General features: G+C 46.5%; 1 protein-coding gene across 2 annotated transcripts in view; it reads right to left on the minus strand.

Moving 5' to 3' along the window:
* Nucleotides 1-14,011, minus strand: part of ARHGAP35 (Rho GTPase activating protein 35) — a 120,486-nt gene extending 106,475 nt beyond the window's left edge. The window contains exon 1 of one of the 2 annotated variants that reach the window (XM_036832703.1): nucleotides 13,858-14,008. The gene's annotated coding sequence lies outside the window, so the exon portion shown is untranslated. Of the gene's footprint in view, nucleotides 1-13,857 lie in introns of both variants that reach the window. The other variant, XM_036832704.1, reaches the window with a different exon arrangement.
* Between the last annotated feature and the right edge of the window lie 7,241 nt (nucleotides 14,012-21,252).

Consider the following 21,252-nt stretch of genomic DNA (forward strand, 5'->3'; position numbering starts at 1 on the left):
TAATCATAGTATGCTACTATTCATGTAAAGGGGGCGGGGTGGAATGCACACATACTTCTATTTGCTTGTGTGCATAAAGTATCTCTGGAGGGAAAAAAATATCTCTGGTAGAACACTGATGTCTCCACAGGGGACAAGTGGGTGGCTGGGGGACAGGGATAAGGGAACAGTATGGGTGTTTTGTGACTGCTGATTCAGAACCATACAAACATATCACTACACACACAAAAAAGTGATATGTATAACATCACCAGCAAAGTGCTAATGGAACAGAGCTGAGGAAAAACCCCAGGAAGAAAGGTCTCAATAGTGGACACTTGAGAGGATGCTGAAGAATGAGCAGGAAATTCACCAATCAGAGGATAGGTAAAGGAACTCTCAAGAGGAACCAGCTTCATCAAAAACACAGAGGCAGAGCTTCTCTGGTGGTGCAGTGGTTAAAAATCCACCTGCCAATGCAGGGGACGTGGGTTCGAGCCCTGGTCCAGGAAGATCCCACATGCAGCAGAGCAACTAAGCCCAGGCGCCACAACTGAGCCTGCGCTCTAGAGCCCGTGAGCCAAAACTACTGAGCCCGCGCACCTAGAGCCTGTGCTCAGCAACAAGAGAAGCCACCGCAATGAGAAGCCTGCGCACCGCAACGAAGAGTAGCTCCCACTCCCTGCAACTAGAGAAAGCCCACACAGCAACGAAGACCCAACACAGCCAAAAATAAATAAATTAATTAATTAATTAATTTAAAAAACACACAGAGGCAGAAAAAGAACAGAGCGTGTTCTGGAGACTGGGAAGGCACGATGGGCCAAAGCGTATAAAGGATTCCATAGAACACACTAGTGATCTGGACTTAATCTTACAGACCATAGAAAAGCACCAAAGGTTTTAAAGCAGGGGAGCAACAGTCAGGTTTTTGTTTAGTGCCTCCAGTGACTTGTTGAGAATAAACGAGAGAGGAAAGAATGAAGAGGACACCTTTGTAGGAAACTTCTGCAATCAAGCACAATACCATACTTCTCAGAATTCCCAGTGGCACAGAGCACAGGGGATTTTGCTTAACTGGCTTAATACTCAACTAATCATTTGAGAATAACAAGCTCTATCAACTGAACACTTACTATATGCCAAACGTTTTTCATACATTACCCCGGTTTCTCAAAACAACCCTGTGAGACAGCTATTAGTATCTTTACTTTACACATGAGAAAACTAAGGCTCAGAGAAGAGCTTAAGGTTACAATAAATGCAGGAACTGAGACAGGTATCTGTCTATTTAATACCTGTGCACATACTACTCGTGTTGGCCTGTGGCAGTTTTCCCCAGTCTATGTAAAAATGAGAATCAGAAACATACACCTACATATGTCCACGTAAAGCTGCCAACTTCCTTGAAAATGGCTATCTTTTGGGAATTTCCTGGCCGTCCAGTGGTTAAGACTCTGCGCTTCCACTGTAGGGGTCGCCGGTTGGGGAACTAAGATCCCGAAAGCCTCGCGGCCAAAAAAGAGAAAATGGCTGTCTTCTATTCTAATAGTGGGTCCTTTTTCTTCAACGAAATAACGGTGAGTAGTTTCCCTTTCTTTCTTTTTATTTAATGTCCTCCCTGGCGAAACTAAAAATTGGTAAATTAATATTTTTTTTTCCCACCACCATATTGTCAACTGGTCTGTAAAAGCCAAGTCTGGAACTACTGCACCAATAATGACATTACAGAGCATTTACCGTGATGCAGGCATGATCTTAAGCTTCTTAAATACATTATCTGTTTTAATTTGCACAGTGACCCTATGAGTAGACACTATTATATTCCCCTTTTTATAGATGAGGTGCCTGAAGGCACCAAAGTTTAAGTGTGTTGTCTGAGGGTGCAGAGCTGGCAAGAGGTGGGACTGGGGCTCGATCCGAGGCCATGCATCACGATGGGAGGAGTAACTGAGGCCTCAGTGCTAACACTGTGAATACTAAACAGACCTCAACAACTGCTACTCGGCCTATGACCTACAACATTTAGATGTGTGAGACCCTGCTAAGACCCTAAAATTGGCTGCTACCTGGGGTGAGTTACAAGATTACAGATCTATAGCACATGCTGTTCTACTGATTCAAAACTTCATCAGGCTTCCTCTAACATGCTGGCCTACTTAAACAGTTTAATTAATCAAACTGTGCTTTTTCATCCTCCCAGAAAACTGAAAGACTGTCCAATGTTACAGAATTCCACATCCACTGTTGGCATTTAGTTCTCCAAAAAAAAACCGGACACAAAAAGCCTTTGTAGCAGGCAGAATAGGTATTTAGGCCCATTTTATAGACAAGAACTCAAGATAAATGACTTGTCCAAGGTCACAAAGTTGGTAAGAAGCAAAATGAAAACGGCAGAAAGGGTTTTTACATCACTTGAAGAAACCCAAGAATCTAAGGACTAAAGGATTCCAGAGACTTTATTTTTCCTGGTTTCTCTCAAAAAATCATATATTTAATTCAACAAATACTGTGCTTCTATTGACGTGTTCTAGGACAAATGTGATGGGTTCACAGAATAAACGGGGAAACAAAACAAAAAAACCCTGTGGAGCTTCCAAGCTACTTTGCAATTTCTTCCTCATGTCTAAATGTAAACCCCTCACACTGCAAATGAATATCAGGTCTTCGATGTTCTCCCTAGTGAAAGAAAGAATGACCAATAAATGAACAGGTATATGTGTGTGCAAATGTCCTATTAGTAACAACAATAAAAACAAAGAAGGTAAAATTGTTAATTTCCAAATTATTCCGTATTCAAGATAAAACATGAACTTGGACCACTTTCTTTCTCATAATAAGATGATATCTGTCTTCCTAGTCAACGCATTCTTGTGTTGAAATGTTCAGTCGCACTTAATTCTTTAAGATAAGATCGGGGAAAAAAAAAAATCAGGCCACTGGCCTTCTAAATTTTTTACTTTCTGGTACAGAAACAGGGTGTTCCTTGTGTCACCTGTAAGGGAAGAATTGTTTTTGTTTTATAAATGGCATATAAACTCTCAGAGAGGAGGAGGCATGTTCTGTACAACTGGTACTCTAAGCAGTGTAGACACCCAAACATTGGTTGAACAGGGAGGAAAAGGGAAAAATAAAACTTGTCTCCCGATACCTCTATCCTTTGGAGCTCAGAGAACCAGTTTGTTCCCTCTTCTGCTTAATAGTCCTTAATTATTTAAGTTATTTAAATATTTAAGTAAAATTAATCAACTATATTAAATAAATAAAATTATTTAAATCCGATTTAAAGAATTTTTTGGCCCTTAAAAGGGAAGATATAACTAGTTCCATGTCCATTCCTGATTCTGACCAAGAAAAGGAAAAAGTAATGTACTAATGGCTCCTTTAAAACAAGCATGGTTGGGGTGGGGGACACCTTGGTATAGCTACAGCTATCAGCCATGAAGTAGACTTTTATCTTCCTCATCTCTGGGGTAAAATCAGTTCTGTAAAGTGTACAGCACACCAGAGAAAGTGGCAGAAAGCAGGGGCTCCAAGCAAAGGCTCTGAACCAGACTGCCTCCGGGACCTATCAGCCCTGCGGCCTTGGGTAAGTTCCCTCAGGAAGCCTCAGCTCCCTCACTAGAAAATGAAATACCACGTACCTCAGAGCAGAGGATTACGGTGAGAAGAATATGAGGGAACACTCAGGAGTCTCCTGGTACTCAATAAGCATACTGTTGTTATTAACTGGTAATACTGCTATAATTAATTCAATTATTGTGCTAAAAAAGGGTAACTGCCTTACTTTCAAAGGTACTAGAGTCGGCCTCTCGCCTTCTGAGATGGCCCACACTCTGTCTGTGGAGTGTGTTTCTTCCTGAATAAACCTTCTAAAAAAAAAAAAAAAAGGTACTGGAGTCCAACAGACCTCACTATTACTAATTTCTTGCTTTTCAGCTCAATTTTTCCTTCATATGTTTTCAAGAAAAACCAAATATAATACAACTGCTCTGCCAAAAAAAAAAAATTTGTTTAATCTTTTTTTCCTCTGAATCAAAAACAGTAAAATCATTATGGAAAATGGGAAAACTCAGAAAAAAAATTTAATCACTCAAAATTCTACAACATAGAGATAAATACTAACAGCACTTTGGCATATTTCTTCCACTTTTTCCCATATATATTTTAAAATAACTGGAACCACACTGTTTATAGTTCTATATCCTGCTTTTCTCTCATACTTAATTTTATTTTGTGTGCACTTTCCCATGTCAAGAATTCTCCAAAAACATCCCTTTTACATGACTCCAGACTTTTCCATAAAGTGACCATTCCCTTAAAGTTAAAACATTTAGATTGCTTCTCTTCTTTCCAATACACATCACTATAATTAACATCTTTGTATAAAATCTTGGTGGTCATCTCTAGTTTTGGGTCCATATAGATACCTATAACTAGATCAAGGATTGTGTCTCTTAAAACATTGCCAAACTGCTTTCCAGAAAGTTCACACCAGTTTGCGTGCCTGACAGTCCCATCATGATGTCACAGCAGTGACCATACCTATTTCCTTTTAATTCCAAGTAAACAGAGACCCAAAAACTCTGGAATTACAACACAAATAGGAAAGATCTGTTATTACAAGATGCTTTTGACACTTGTAATTTGTATGAGATCACTATTATCCCATTCATTATCAGGTATATGACCTTGAACAAACTTGGAAAAGTTATAAATATGATCCTACACATTCACATTTGTATATTAAAGTCATGACTGAAGTGCCTTACAGACAGACTCTCAGTTTCCAACTTATGAAGAATTGTGTGGAAAGGAAATTACGCCCCATCATATGAAAAAGGGGTCTGTACAAGATGTAGAAAATTCAGAAATGTACACTTAAGATTTATGTACTTTTCTACATGTAAGTTGCTACTTAATTTAAAAAAAAAGTAAACAAAAAGAAAAAATGTTAAGGGAATCTGTACATAAGAAAATATGTATTCCTTGCATACACACATGTAACATCAAATCACAACTACTTTAGCTCAACTGACCATTTTTAAGCCTTCATGGCTGTTGACTAATACTAGGCATATGCCACAACCCACTCCCGCAGCAGTCAGGGTCCTTTTTCCTCATTTATCAAAGGTTTTATGTGCATTCCTCAACTGACTGACCAATCAGTGGAAGAAATTTCCTATAGGTCAGCAGCATTAAAATATTCAATGATATCAGTCCGTTAAAAATGATATTACAGGGCTTCCCTGGTGGCGCAGTGGTTGAGAATCTGCCTGCCAATGTAGGGGACACGGGTTCGAGCCCTGGTCTGGGGCGATCCCACATGCCGCGGAGCAACTAAGCCCGTGTGCCACAACTACTGAGCCTGCGCGTCTGGAGCCTGTGCTCCGCAACAACAGAGGCCGCGATAGTGAGAGGCCCACGCACCGCGATGAAGAGTGGCCCCCGCTCGCCGCAACTAGAGAAAGCCCTCGCACAGAAATAAAGACCCAGCACAGCCAAAAATAAATAAATAAAAGTGAAATTCTTTAAAAAAAATGATATTACAAAAGCAGCATCTACCAGCCTTCCACCTAAAAACTTAATAAGCATTTCTGAAATATAAAGACCTAGTGATACTTTTTTTTTCCCAATAAATTTATTTATTTTTGGCTGCGTTGGGTCTTCGTTGCTGCGTGCGGGCTTTCTCTAGTTGCGGCGAGCGGGGGCTACCCTTCGCTATGGTGCACGGGCTTCTCATTGTGGTGGTTTCTCTTGTTGCGGAGGACGGGCTCTAGGCACATGGGCTTCAGAAGTTGTGGCACACGGGCTCAGTATTTGTGGCACGTGGGCTTAGTTGCTCCGCAGCATGTGGGATCCTACCGGACCAGGGCTCAAACCTGCATCCCCCGCATTGGCAGGCAGACTCTTAACCACTGCGCCACCAAGGAAGTCCAAGACCTAGTGACACTTTTAATCACCAAGCATTTAGGTACACTACTCCCAGTGACACAATTCCCTTGAAGTGAAAGCCACTCTAGCTGAAGATGCTTTCAAAAATCTAATAATCTTGTATTAATGCAGTGCTGACTTTCATTTGTACACAATCAATTTGTTACTGAACAAAGAATCCTCTTTAATTGCCCGTGGCAATTAACAGTAATCATTTTCCTTGTCTTATTCCTAAGCAGTGCAGGCTGCAATAGATGAAGCCTCGGTTTTGACCTTTCTTTTAAATGGAGATGGGAAGAAGTACAATGCAACAATATTTTTTTTACAGTTCAGGAGGCTATTAGCTGTAGCTGGAAAACACTCTCTCACCCCAACATTATTTAATAACTTTCTGAATTGTAATTAAAAAAAAAAAAAGTATTATAGGGAGCTCCACACAAACAAGTCAAGGGGCAAAGTATATTTTTATCTATACATTTGTAGTTGTCTAGAGAGTTTTCTCAGAAAAAAATCAATTAGGAGCTATTCAGATACTTTTCTATTTGCCAAAGAAAATATAGATTTTTTTTTTTTCTTGGCTGCACTGGGTCTTCGTTGCTGTGCGCGGGCTTTCTCTAGTTGCTTCGAGGGGGGCTACTCTTTGATGCGGTGCGTGGGCTTCTCATTGTGGTGGCTTCTCTTGCTGCAGAGCACGGGCTTCAGTAGTTGTGGCTCGCGGGCTCTAGAGCGCAGGCTCAGCAGTTGCGGCACACGGGCTTTGCTGCTCCCCTGCATGTGGTATCTTCCTGGACCTGGGATCGAACCCATGTCCCCTGCATTGGCAGGCAGATTCTTAACCACTGTGCCACCAGGGAAGTCCCGAAATATAGATTTAAGGCCATTACATGACCAAACATTTCCATCTTATTTCTGTTAGACAAATTTACTTACACTTCTGTTATACCTGGGTGTGAATCCAGGTCAGAAATAAAATGCTCAACTTCTTCAATATGCTGACTAGAAAGACAAGCTGGTACTTGTGGCTGTGGATTCCTTTTAAAATACTGTGATATGGAACCTAATGTGTGTTCAGTCTCTGAATATGAAAATCTTTAAGATTAATATGGGACTGCCTCCAAAGCAGCTAGAAATTAGTAATAGTCTATTGAACATTCACTTCCCTCACCCTACCCCATATTATATATACAGTTAATTGTTTATAACTGACTATGAATTCCTCAAGAGATTAGAAATATAGCTTATTCTTACATCCCAGACAGGCAAGGCAGTCTAATAAAATAAACACAAATTTTAGAATCAGACAGACATGGATTTATAACATAGCCCTAGCATCTATTAGCTGTGTAGCCCTGGTCAAGACACTTAGGATATATGTGTGTATGTATGTATACGGATTAAATGCTAACCAAGAGGGCATGCCATCTAAGAGTTTCAAGCCTAAAAATAGCCATTATGGTCAGTGTACACATCTCCCCAACTCCCCCCCTCCCACCCCAAAAAAGAAAAAAGTCTTTGGCACCAGCTTGGCTTCAATCAGCATGTATGTAGTGGGGGCCTACTATGTACAAGATATTTTGCTAGGTATGATGGGAAATAATGGGAACCAACTGGTATAATCCCTTCATTTTTCTAATGAAGAAACTGTAGCCCAGAGAAGTGAAAATGATTTGGCCAAAGTCACTCAGCTAGTAAGCAGCAGAGCCAGGGCTAGAACCCAGGTTTCTTCTTTATCAATTCAACCTTGTTTATGCCATAGGAAGCTGCCTCTCAATTGTTCAAGTTTGATTACCAAATGCAAATATTACAATAGTGACTAGCAAGAGAACATTTTCCAAATAAGAAGGCAGACACTAGGAGAGCAAAAGAAGTATGAGGGTAGGAACTTCCCTGGTGGTGCAGTGGTTAAGACTCCGCGCTCGCAATGCAGGGGGCCCAGGTTCAATCGCTGGTCAGGGAACTATATCCCACATGCATGCCGCAACTAGAAGTTCGCAAGCCACAACTAAGGAGCCCACATGCCGCAACTAAGATCTGGTGCAACCAATAATTAAAAAAAAAAAAAAAGTATGAGGGCTTCCCTGGCAGTCCAGTGATTAAGACTCTGCCCTTCCACTGCAGGGGCGCAGGTTCAATTCCTGGTCAGGGAACTAAGATTCCGCATGTCATCCAGCACGGCAAAAATAAATAAATAAATTTTTTTAAAAATATTAAATACCTATAGACGCATAATGCAACATCACAACTGCCACAAATTTCATAAAATGAAAATGTTCATTTCAAAAAGGATGAAGGAGATAGGCAAGTCTGGCTACTTTTGACTAAAATAAATATTACTTTCCTGTGAGGATGCTTCATGGCTGGTTCTCTGCTAATATATCAACTTAATGGTGTCTCTTAACATCAGCGAAGCAAATAAATGAAGATTAGACTGACAGATGCCAAGTATTATTTTCAAGAATTCTTCATAGATGAAGCCTGATAAAGCATAGTATCAAAAATTAAATTGAAATAAACTTTCAGGAAGATGAACATGAATGATTTGTTTGCATTTCTTAATACCAGCATTCAAGTGCTATTCAGACCACTGCTATTTGAGAGCCTGGGTCAACAATGACTCAGCTTGAAAAATTCCATACTGTTTTTAAGAGGTATATGGTTTTAGTTATGTAGTTAATACAATCTGGATGCCCCTTTCTCCCCAAATTATAAACTAATCTTCATGTGAATGCCTGAAAAAGAGGCAAGTGTTCATTTTATATTTGAAAAAGCATACAACAAAGGTAATCCAATTCATTTTACTGCATCCCCTGGGGAAAGAGCCCCCCCCACTGCCTGGCCTGTTCTGGGTTACTGGATCTGATGGGGCGGGGCGGGGGGCGGTGGTTAAGAGTACCACCAGGAGTCCAGTCCCAGTCCCAGTCCCAGCTCTGACGTGGTATGTGATCCAGGGCGAGAATCTACAATCAGAGCTGAATGGCACACAAGACTTCAGGCTACGAATGTGAAGCCCAGAGAGGTAAAGCGTTCTGTCCAAGTGTCCCTCTAATTAGGTTAAGGCCTAGACCAGAAGGTCTCCTACCCGTATGCCCATTACTTTTTCAACTATGACAGGAAGCCTGTCAGCATGCCCCTTGCAAGCTTTCCATTTCCCCAACTGTAAATGAGGAGGCTAGACGAGGCACTGAGCTTCAAACTGTTGTTCCAAACCCAAGGGTATTCTGCTGGTCGCCTTCCCTCTTCAAGCAGAGAATCTCCAAGTTTACCTATTTCATATAGTGTGGAAAAGAAATTTTAAACGACTGAACTAGATGATAAATAAAATGTCACAGTGACTGAGTATGTTAACACACTGTTTAGACTGCCAGTTGGTGAATGACAAGAGTCAAAGCAGATCACAGGAAGGCCCTACAAGAGACCTAACACCTCTCAGAAACACCACAGCACACGGAAGAGGGGAAAGCAGACAAGACTAGAGGGAAACAGACAATTAGTCTCATCTTTTCAGTCTCCAACTGTATTGACCTGATGTGTTTCCTCATCACATACAGACTGACCAAACACCTATGAGGCTGTAGTTTACAATCACCTATGCAACCCTCACTCTTCCCAGACTGTCCTTTGTCAAAAGTCACCATCAGGCCCATGGATCTGCACAAGGACAACTTGCATGTGTCCAGTATCAAGAGGAATGACTCTTTTCTGATCTTTTTATAGTCCTAAATCTTTGGCCTTCATCATAGCAAGAAAAAAAGGGGCAGAGGGTAAGGGAGGGGGGCCATAGCCAAAAAGAAAGGCTAGTATAAAAAAAGACAGGAACTTTAAACAAGCCAGTAATACAAAGATTTTCTAGGCAGGGCAAGAGCCCTTGAAGACATAGTACGAGGTCGAAAACAGTCGTCTACCGCCATCCCCCACTCCACACCCCACCCCCAACTGGCACATTAAATGTTCCAGAAGGCCAAGGCTACCACCTCAGATTTCTGTAGCACCCAATTCCTTCATGAAAGCAAATGTTGATACAGGGGTTGGAGCCTCTGCTACCACCAGAGAAATCTGACAAGCTCTGGAACATCAGTTACCAGTTTAGGAAGAAAAATCAGCTCTTTGTTCTTCTGTCTCCTCTCTTCCTATTATGTAAACGTAAGCTTTGGGCACGCAGAAACTTTCTATGCTGCCAGTGATGTTAAAACCCTGGAACACGAATTTAAGCAGTACTGCATACACAGTTGTTTTTATTCTTAATTAGCTTCTACTTCCACATTAAGAATAAAAAACAAAACAACTATTTATACCAACATGAGGAACATAAACGCAAACAAATTCAGAGAATTAATCATGGTTCACAAGGCCAAAACTCAGAAATGAACAGAAACTAACAGAAATGAACCAAAATTCTTAAAGTCAACAATGGTGAAGACAAATGCCACAGATAATTAAAATTACGAGACTGCTTGTCACAAAACTTAAAGTCCTAAGAACTTAGAAACTAAAGGAGCCATATGGATCTGCTATCCAGCCCCCCTCACCGTCTCACATACAAATGCCCTAACATTTGATGAGTCAATGGTTCAATTCTGTAGATGACAGTGAATGTTTTTTATTTCACATGCATTCACACAGAACTATTCTAAATAAGTTCTGAAGTAAACAAAGTTTGATTATAGCTCAGTTAAGAAATAAAGTCCTTCCAGTAAACGCTCCTTCACAGCTCGATGGCTGCTTTAATATGCAATTGCCCTAGGCCACAGGGGGGGACGAAAACCAGGCTTTTGATTTACTTAAGAAATAAAATAAATAAACCTAGAACATGCAAAAGCTTCCTTCTCCCAAGGTAAGGAAGGAAAACGCTTGTCTGGTTTTCTGTAAAAACCACCTCTTCCTCTGAATGAATTTCCTCAACCCTACCCCCAACATAAGATCACTGAAGCTCAAGGAAAAGGCAGCAAAGGTACATTTCGCAGGTAATAAACCAAAAACCCAATCATATCAGCCAGTTCCTGGCACCCATTTCTCACTCTACCAAATCAGGGCAGTCAAAAGGCTGGGGGAGTGTCAGGGCCCACCCACATACTCCTGGTACACCAATGAGCCCCCTCCCTTTCCCAAACATGGATCTACCTATAAGCACTCAGCTCCTGTGGCTGGGAGCGCCTGCAATACCAGAGGGCAGAAATCTAAGTGACACTTGGCACTCTGTTTCAACAAACAACTGCAAAGAGCTTTCCAAACCCAGGCCCTCACCATTTTGAAGACCAGGAAGCTGAATCCTTCCTGGGGCAGAGGTGAAAAAGAAATAAGCCCACTTTCCACCACCCCTCCCAAAGGTCACAAAGCAAACCAGAGGCCATTAGGGAAGGCAAGACTGGCAGCTTCTGCAGACCCACAGCAGTAAACACCAAGTGCGACCACAACCCCCGGTGGGCCTGGGGAGAACTCGAGAACTGGCATTTCCCCAGCCGAAGGTAAAACAAATATATGACTTGTCAGCTGGACGAAAACCAAAAAAGCATACTCCTAAATTCTCCCAAAGGGTGCTGGCTTGGAAGTGAAAGGGGGAGAGGGTACAACTGTCTCTTTACAATAGCTCAGAGAAGGAGGGAGGGAAAGTGAGAAAGAGAAGACAGACCTGTGAGCAGCTGCACTCTCCTTTTCCGAAGGACACAAAACTGCAAAGCCCAGGGACCCGAAGGGGCTGGGGAGCAAAATGGCAGCGGGAAAGAAAGCGGGGCAGTGGAAAGGAGATATACTCCCACCACCACTAACCTTGGCAGAAATGGGGGAGATGGGGGAGACACTCCCAGACTCAAGAGCAGTAACCAATCAACCAACCCCCACCTATTTCCTCAGATCTCACAGGATCCCTCGAGATAAAACCCTCAGGGTCAGAGCGCTGAGAGAATCTGCAGTCTAAACCTGAGCCTGCAGAAGCCTAGGCCCAACCCAGCCCCTTCCCCTCCAAAGCTGAGGGATGGAGACCAGAGAAAGGCATGCCTGAAGAAGGGAAGCACCCAGTGGGAATGGGCAGGTCAAGCGGGGAAGCTGGGAGAAGCAAATCTGATAGGAACTAAATGGGAAGAGAAGAAGCCTAGCAAGATACAAGGGGAAAAAAAAGATGAGGGAGAAAACAAGGCAATGAAGAACAGATCTGGGAGAGGGATCACAAAAGGGAGGGAGACTCTAGCCCAGAACCGAGATAGCTCCAAGAGGAAGCTGGGGTGGGGGGAGTAACAAGTAGGAATGGTTGGGAAAACATCTCTATACTGGGCAGAGCAGGGGGAAGGAGACTCAGTAAGGGGGTAAGAGGTAGGACAAAAAGGGAAACACAAATACGAGCAAGGAGAGAGTGGAGGTTGAGAGCTGAATCAAAATGGTGGGGGGATAGAAGATCAGGTGGAAAACTTAGAATTGAGAGGCAACACAGGTGCGAGGCAGTCACAAGATGACCAGAGTTAAAGAGGACCACACCGAGAGGGGACAGCAGTAAGAAAGTTAAAATGGGTCCAAAAAATAGGTGGACAAGTGGACAGCTCCAAAAGGGGCAGAGCTGTGAGGAAAGCACTAAATAGAGAGGATGGGGCAGAAGTGAACAAATGAAAGAGCAGGTGCAAAAAGGATTTGGGGCAAGTCTGAGGTGCAGAATGGGAAGGGAAGGGGGTGATGCGTCAGAAACAAGTTATCGACGGTTCAGTGAGGTAAAGGACAAATCTAAGAAGGGCCAAAATGAAGAGGACAGGACTTGGAGAAACAGGCTGGAAGCAGGTCTTACACAGAGAAGTACTGAAGGGGAGACAGGTCAAAGGAAGCCGGAGCAAATGAATGGAACCGCTCAAAAGAGGGCCAATAAGGAGGTGGGGAAGAGAGGAAACGGCAAGGAGAACACTGGGGCGGAACTGGGGACTGCAGGGCTTGAAGCTGCGGAGAGGCTGAGCTCGGGAGAAAGGTCAGAGAAGTGAAAGGCAGAAACGAGAGAGCTGCAGGGTCAGAGAAGGGGGAGGAGGCTGCCTCATGGAAGGCAAAGTCAGAAAGCAAGCAGGCTGGAGGGCACAGCAAGATCTGAGATTGGATGAAGAGCAGAGTGGGGAGGCAGAAAGGTCTAGAAGAGAGGAAAGGATCTGAACGGCAAACGGGAGCAAGGTCTGAGCAGGGGAGGAGGCAAGCATGGTGCATCGGAGTCCGAGAGGGGGCAGGGAACTGAACTGAGGCAGACGAGGGTCAGAGAGTCCAGGGGTATGGGGGGGGGGGGCGGTGGAGCAGGTTTTGTCAGCGGGCAGTAGGGCCCAAGAGGGACGTGGAATTAAGGCCAAGGAGAAGACCTGGGAGCAGCAGTGCCAAGACGAACAGGGTCTTGGATGAATCACCAAGGAGGTGGAACCACAGGTCCTAGAGGGACAGCTCCTGGCGGTGAAACAGCGGAGGGTAACAGAAGATGGGTCAAAGAAGGGAACAGATCCAGGGTGGGGAGAGCGGAATCGAAGAAGGCAGAAGGGTCACGAATCTCAAAGTACGGATCCAGAATTAAGGGATGCGGAAGGGTCACTGAGGAGGTGGATCCCATGAGCACTGCAGAATCTAGGAGGGGCGAAGGGCATCACTGAGGGGCGGAAGAGGGAAGGGGGAGGCGCAGAATTGGGAGCAGAGTTGGGGGGGGAGGCCGAAGCAGACACCGAGATCCCAGTGGGTTGGAGGGTGGGGGCAGACGCGGCGACAGCAGGGCTGGGCGGGCAGGGGCAAGTCCGAAGGGCAGACGGGCCCCGGCGGGCCGGGCCGCAGCGCGAATCGGCGGGGCCGCGGGGCCCGGGGGGCTGGGGGGCCGCTCCCTCCCCTCCCCCTCCGGCTCCTCCATTGTTCGCGGGCTCCGGGCCCCGCCGTCCCCGCCTCCCCCTGGACCCCGCAGCGGGGCGGCGCCCGGCCTCGCTGCCGGGGCCAGCGAGCTCGCGCACTCACCAGCTGGGCGCCCTCAGCGCGGCCCTGGCCTCCGGGATCCCGGCAGCGGCGACGGCGGCCCCGGCGCCATGTTCTGCTGCTCCTCGTTCAGCGGCAGCTGAGGCGGCGGCGGCAGCTCCGGCGGCGGGGGGCCGGGCAGACCCTCCCTCGCGGGCTCCTCCTCCGCCTCCTCCACCTCCTCCTCCCGCCGCTCCGCGGCTCTCCCTCGGGCGGGGGGCGGGGAGGGAAGGGGGGAGGGGCGGGAACCAGGGGGAGGGCGGACCAGCCTTGCTCGCTCCTTCCCTCCCTCCTTCGCAATGGCGGCGGCGGCGCCTCCTTCCTGCGGTCGCCGCTCCCGCGCGCGCTCCCCCTCGCTGCTGCGCGTGCGTGGCGCGGGGACCGTTGCAGGGGTATAACGGCCCCTGAGGGCGCGCCGCGAGGGGATAACCGGCGCGTGGCACGGCAGAACCGAGAGCGCGTGCGCGCCCGACGGACTCACTGCCACCGCATCGGCCGCGTCCAGGGAACGGGTGCGGAGGGCGCAGTGCGCGTGCGCCCCCAAGAAATGCCGCTAGTGCGGTGGCTGCGGCTCGAGACAGAGCGCGAGGCGACCCGCGACCGGGCAGAGGAATGGGGTGGCCAAGTGCGCGTGCGCGGGAGGGGTTGCCAGCCGCCGCGGCTACTCGCGCGAGGCGGAGGGAGTGGTCCTCGAGAGGCGCGCGCACCCTTGCGCGCGCCAGAAGCAGCCGAAACCCTTCTCGCCCTGGCTCTTGGAGAAAACGGGAGGGGAGAGGCATGGCCCAGCTTTGGGGGCGGGAGCGAAGGGCGCGATCCCGCTCGCGCGGGACCTGACCAGCCAATGAGAGGCAAGGGGCGGTGGGTTTGCCGCGCGAGCGCAGCCCCGGGGAAAACGGAGGAGGAGAGAGGGAGCGACGTAACTTGGGGCGGTGGGGCGGGGCTGAGGAGGAGGGAGCGCACCCAGTGGAGGAGTTGATTGGGGAACACGGAGAGGCGTGGCCCGCCTTAGCCCAATAGGAGCCTAGCACTTCGTCGATCCGGAAGAAGGGGCGGGGCTGAGGAGCGCGTGCTCTTTTTCCGGGCAGAGAAGAAAATCTGCAGGTAACGAGTGCCTTATTACATACTTGCTTTGGGTTCTGTGATCGCCTGATCCCGTAAGAGGCGCGAGGGCCTGGTCCCGCATGCAGCCCTGGCCTCCAAGTCGGCATTGTGTAAATGACTGCAATCAAATGTCAGTTCGGGAGCCCGGAGGGGAAAGAGTAGTGATGGGAAGGGGCACCGCTGTAACCCCTGAATTCCTCGAACTGAAGAGGGGTTCCTCTGGGACCCCTCCGGAAGTACGGGTCTTGGAAGATGAGCGTTCTGGGAGCCCAGTCAATATTTAAGGAATGCATGAAGAAAGCTATGCTTCTGATTGCATTTTTCATTTCTTTACTCAGTCTCCTCATCTAAAAAATGGAATGATAATCTTAGCTCTTTAGTAAGGTTTGCAGGGAGAATTAAATGAGTTCTATTTGTAAAGCGCTGAAAATCATGCCTTGCTCTACAAACGTTGATAAATAAAATTACATGCGCTCAAGTTTTGTTTTGTTTTTGAGGTCATATCTCAATGCTTTTTTAAAAAATTGAAGTGTGGGGCTTCCCTGGTGGCTCTGTGGTTAAGAATCCTCCTGCCAATACAGGGGACACGGGTTCGAGCCCTGGTCCGAGAAGATCCCACATGCCGCGGAGTAACTAAGCCCGTGCACCACAAGTACTGAGCTTGTGTGCCACAACTACTGAAGCCTGCGCGCCTAGAGCGCGCCTAGAGCCTGTGCTCCGTAACAAGAGAAGCCACCGCAATGAGAAGCCCTCGCACTGCAACAAAGAGTAGCCCCCCGCTCGCAGCAACCAGAGAAAGCCCGCGCACAGCAACGAAGACTCAATGCAGCCAAAAAAGACGTAAATAAATAAATTAAAGAAATCTATAAAAAAATAAAATAAAATTGAAGTGTGCTCAAGTTTTAAAGCATCCCATCAAATAAAGGTTTTCTGATTACTGATGACGGTCGTTTCCATTGACTCCCTTTTTTTTTTTTAATTTAACACTTTTAATGCATGAAATTTGATTTTTAGATGCTCATGACTTGTTTTTGGGGGGGCGCCCCACGTGGCATGCGGGATCCTAGTTCCCCCAGCAGGGATCCAACCCGTGCCCCCTGCAGTGGAAGCGGGAGTCTTAACCACTGGACCGCCAGAGAAGTCCCTGTTCATGACTTTTTTTAAAGTTTGTTTTTAGCACTGTGGGCTAAACAAATCCAATGCGTGGGCCAGATTTTCTTTAGGTGCCACTGCAAGCCCTGGTTTGTAAGTGATTTTGAGATCTATCACTTGAGAACACCAGAAAAACGGGAGAAGGGACATCGGATTCCCCTACCTCAAATTAATACGTGTTTATAACTCCAGTGCCGTGTTCTAGGTCCTTCCAATCTTGGGAAATTTTTGAACTGGCAGCACCTAGAGAAGAGAGAAGCCTGGGCTCACTCTGGATCCAGATGCCCCTCTCCCCTTCTTTTGGAGCCCATCGACCCTGTCTTATCATTCAAGTCTCACTCGAAGTCACTTCCTCAGGGCGGCCTTGCAGATTTGGCCTAACCCTCATATTTTGATAAAAATGGGCACTTTATGCTAGGCAACATTCTAAAGCACTTTAAACATATTAACTCACTTAACCTTCAGAACACCTTACAAGTAGGTTAGAGTTGTTATTCTGCTAAACTAAGGCACAGAGAGGTTACACAGCTAGTGAGTGGCAGATGTGAGATTCAAACCCAGACAACTGGGGTCAGATAGCTGCACACCTAGTACTTCTTCACAGCACTCCATCAGGGGTTGAAGTTCTGTATTGGTATCCATTTTTATTCTTTTTTTTTTTTTTTTTGGCTGTGTTGGGTCTTTGTTGCTGCACGCGGGCTTTCTCTAGTTGCGGAGAGCCAGGGCTACTCTTGATTGCGGTGCACGGCCTTCTCATTGCGGTGGCTTCTCTTGTTGTGGAGCACAGGCTCTAGGCGTGCAGGCTTCACTAGTTGTGGCACGCGGGCTCAGTAGTTGTGGCTCACAGGCTCAGTAGTTGTGGTGCACGGGCTTAGTTGCTCCACGGCATAGGGGATCTTCCCGGACCAGGGCTCGAACCCGTGTCCCTTGCATTGGCAGGCGGATTCTTAACCACTGCGCCACCAGGGAAGTCCCTGGTATCACCATTTTATGTGTGAGCCCTTTGAAGGCAGGAATTCTGGCTAGTTCCTCAGTCTGGAAAATGGCCCACAATAAATACCTGCTAATGAATAAATGAATGAATCTAATTCTAAACAAAGGGGATGATGGCTGGCACTGCAGGCATGGTAGCCAAGACACTGTCCTTGTTTAATGACAAACTCCTTTCCCTCTTTCAGATACTAGCTCAGATGTCCCCTCTTCCGGGAGGCCCTCCCTGAGGCCCTGCCAGTCTCCCTCTAGGCTTCCACAGCACCTTCGGGTCCTCCAGCCAAGCCCTGACCACCCCTGGGTTGTTCCCCTGTACTGATAGGTCTTTCTATCCCACTGGCCTGTGAGCCCCAGGAGGACAGGGTGGGGATGTCCCAATCAACGTTGATGTTCCTAGCACAGGTCCAGGCACAAGGCAGGGGCTCAGGCAGTGTTTCCCTGGATGAACGAGGGGAACCATCACGGAGCGCCTTCCCAGCTCTGCATTTCTTTCCAGTGCACAAGAGGTCGGGTGTTGGTTGAGCAAGCCAACCACAGGAAGCAGGCTTCCCTGGGGGCAGCCGCCTCCGCGCACCCGGCTAACCTCCACTCCAGGATAAATAGACAAGCGAGTAAACAATTAGCTGACAGAGAGAGGTGCCGACTGCCGGCCTAGGCCACTGTCAAGATTTCCCAAGCATGGACCTAGAGGCCCGAATAGCTGGGACTGGAGGTCACACCAACCGTGGAACTGGAGTAGGTGTGAGGCGGGACCTGGGGATCTGGATCCGCATCGGGGAGATGCACAGGCAGAAAAATCCACGAAAGAGTTCTGCAAAGAGGGTGGAGGTGCTGGGGCATATTCTCTCTCCACTCCTCAGAGTCAGAAAGAATCAGAGGGTGGGGACCAGGTCTCAGCTTGACCAAGGAGTCGGTGAGCTCACAGCGCCGCCTACAAACCGAACTGAGGAAGCTGCAGCTAGCTGATGCTGCGGGTGTTATGTCAAAGAGAGGTGAACTCTTCCGCCATTGGCCGGAAGAGCAGCCAATCACGAGGAAGGAACGGGAGGCGGGGATGCCTAGGCTCAGTGCAAAATCCCAGCGCCTGGCCAGTGTTTGACACATAGAGGCACACGCTAAATGTCTGATGGAAGGATGGATGATGAGCCTCCCAATTTTTATAAACTTTAAAAATGGAGGGAATTCCCTGGTGGTCCAGGGGTTCGGACTCCGCGCTTCCACTGCAGGGGGCACGGGTTTGATCCCTGACGGGGGAACTATGTTTCCTCAGGCTGCGTGGCACGGCCAAAAAGAGAGAGAGAGAGAGAGAGAGAGAGATCCCATTTAAAAAAATAATTTAAAAAAATAAAATAAAACACGCACACCGAGAAGTACACAAATCACAAGTGTACAGCTCGATGAACATTCCAAGAGAACACGCCCTTGTAACCAGCACCCAGATAAAAAAACAGAATGTGACCAATCTCTGAGAAGCACCCCCACCCCGTCCCCTTCCAGTCACTCCTCTCCCCCTTACAAGGAGACCCCCTATCCTGATTTCTATGCTTATTTTAGTTTTAGTTTTGCCTGTTTTAATACTTTACATAAGCGGAATTAAGTGGTCTCTTTTGATCAACAAAGTTTGTTGGATTTATCCACGTTACTTTGTGTAAATGGAGATCGTTCATTCTCAGTGCTGTGTAGTATTCTACTGTGTGAAGAATCCACGATGTATTTATACATTCTACTGTTGGTGAGCATTTGGGTAGTTTCCACTTTTTGGTTATTATGAATAGCGCTGCTATGAACAGTCTAGAACATGTCTTTTGGTAAATATTTGTACTCATTCCTGCTAGGTATGTACGTGAGAGTGAAATTGCTGGTCACAGGGTGTGCATGTGTACTTCAACCAGTTTCCCAAAGTGGATGCACCTATTTACATCCCCAGAGACATGCAGAAGAATTTCAGCTACTCCACGTTTCCCCAAACACTTGATATTGTCCATCTTTTTAATTTTGGCCATTCTAATGGCTGTGTAGTGGTATCCAGCTGTGGTCTTAATTTGTCTTATCCCATTGATTAATGAGGTTGAGCATCGTTTCATATATACATGAGCCATTTGAATAGCATCTTTTGTGAAATGCTGTTCAAATCTTTTGCCCACTTTCAATTGTGTTATATATTCTTTTAATTATTCTTAATTACCAATAATACATGAATTTCTTGTGCTTACAAAATTTTAAAATACACCAGATAAGATGCAGTCTCCTTGGACAACACAACCCCATCCCCTCACCTTTCCAGAAATGTGTTTTCTTCCAGACTTCTCTATATATTTGCCTGAATGCACATATTTTGTTATGTGACTGCATATGAACTAGCTGACTTTTCCCCTATCAATGAATATTTTGCCTCTTTCCAATTTTTCCCTACGGCAAGCATGTTGAAATGACACCTCAAAGGAAAGGGCCTTTCCATGTTCTGTAGTAAAGAGGAAGTGCTGGGACTAGTCCTTTCTGTCTATATCTATATTCCATAGATGAGATTCTTGAGAGCAGGCCATGAGATTCTTGAGAGCAGAGACAAGGTCTGTTCCCTGCTTGCACACTCTGCCTAACTCTGTCCCTAACTCCTCAGCTAGGCTAGGTGCCTCTGCTTTAAGCAATTGTGGTAGCCAGGCCTCCAAGACGGACCCCGCTTATTCTCACCTGGTATTCAGGTCCCCTCTTACCTTGGATAGGGCAGTTCCGGGTACCAATAAGATAATGTGGAAATAACAGGGTGTGACTTTGAGGCCAGGTCATAAAACATATTGCAGCTTCTGGCCTTGCCCTTTCTTGGATCATTCACTCTGGGGGAAAACAGCTCATGTGTCCTTGTGGAGAGGGCCACCTGCGAGGAACTGAGGCCTTTTGCCAACAGCCAGCATTAATCAGCCAACCCCATGAGTGAGCCCCTGGGAGGGAGATCCTTCAGGGCCAGTCGACTGAGCCTTCAAATGACTGCATTCTCAGCTGACATCTTTTTTTTTTTTTTAATATTTATTTATTTGGTTGCGCAGGGTCTTAGTTGTGGGAGGTGGGCTCCTTAGTTGTGGCATGTGAACTCTTAGTTGCGGCATGCATTTGGGATCTAGTTCTCTGACCAGGGGTCGAACCCGGGCCTCCTGCATTGGGAGCGCGGAGTCTTAACCACTGCACCACCAGGGAAGTCTCCCAGCTGACATCTTGACTGCAACCTCATGAGAGACACCAAACCAGAATCACCCAGGTAAGCTGCTCCCAAATTCCCGATCCACAGAAGCTGTGTGAGATAAGAAATATTTATTGTTATTTGCTCAGTAATTTGTTATTTATTTGCATATGTCATTTAAGTCTATTTCCCCTGCTAGACCATGAATGACGTCGGGGTGGGGACAGTGTCTGTTTTCTTTTATTATGGCAATTTCCAAACATAAAGTTTGACAGTTTTACACAGTGAATGCCCATATACTCAGCATCTAGATTCTATAATTTTGTTTCTTTTCTTTTCACCTCTCTATCCTTTAATCAATCCACTAATCTAACTTACTTTTCTGATATATATATATATATATATATTTTTTTTTTTTTTTTGGCTGTGCTGGGTCTTCGGTTCGTGCGAGGGCTTTCTCTAGTTGCGGCAAGCGGGGGCCACTCTTCATCGCGGTGCGGGGACCGCTCTTCATCGCGGTGCGCGGGCCTTTCACTATCGCGGCCCCTCCCGTTGCGGGGCACAGGCTCCAGACGCGCAGGCTCAGCAGTTGTGGCTCACGGGCCTAGCCGCTCCGCGGCATGTGGGATCCTCCCAGACCAGGGCTCGAACCCGTGTCCCCTGCATTAGCAGGCAGATTCTCAACCACTGCGCCACCAGGGAAGCCCTCTGATATATTTTAAAGTTAATTTTAGGGACTCCCCTGGTGGTCCAGTGGTTAAGAATCCGCGCTTCCACTGCAGGGGGCTCGGGTTTGAGCCCTGGTCGGGAAACTAAGATCCCGCATGCTGCATGGTGTGGCCAAAAGCAAACAAACAAACAAAAAAAAACAAAAAACAAACCAATATGCATATCATCAAATAGAGCTCAATATTTACTGACTATTTTTGTTCAGGTAAATTTTATGTAAGGTGAAATGCACAAATCTTGTGTATCATTTGTTG

The sequence above is a fragment of the Balaenoptera musculus genome, chromosome 19 (assembly GCF_009873245.2).
Source record: "Balaenoptera musculus isolate JJ_BM4_2016_0621 chromosome 19, mBalMus1.pri.v3, whole genome shotgun sequence".
NCBI classification, from domain to species: Eukaryota; Metazoa; Chordata; class Mammalia; order Artiodactyla; family Balaenopteridae; genus Balaenoptera; species Balaenoptera musculus.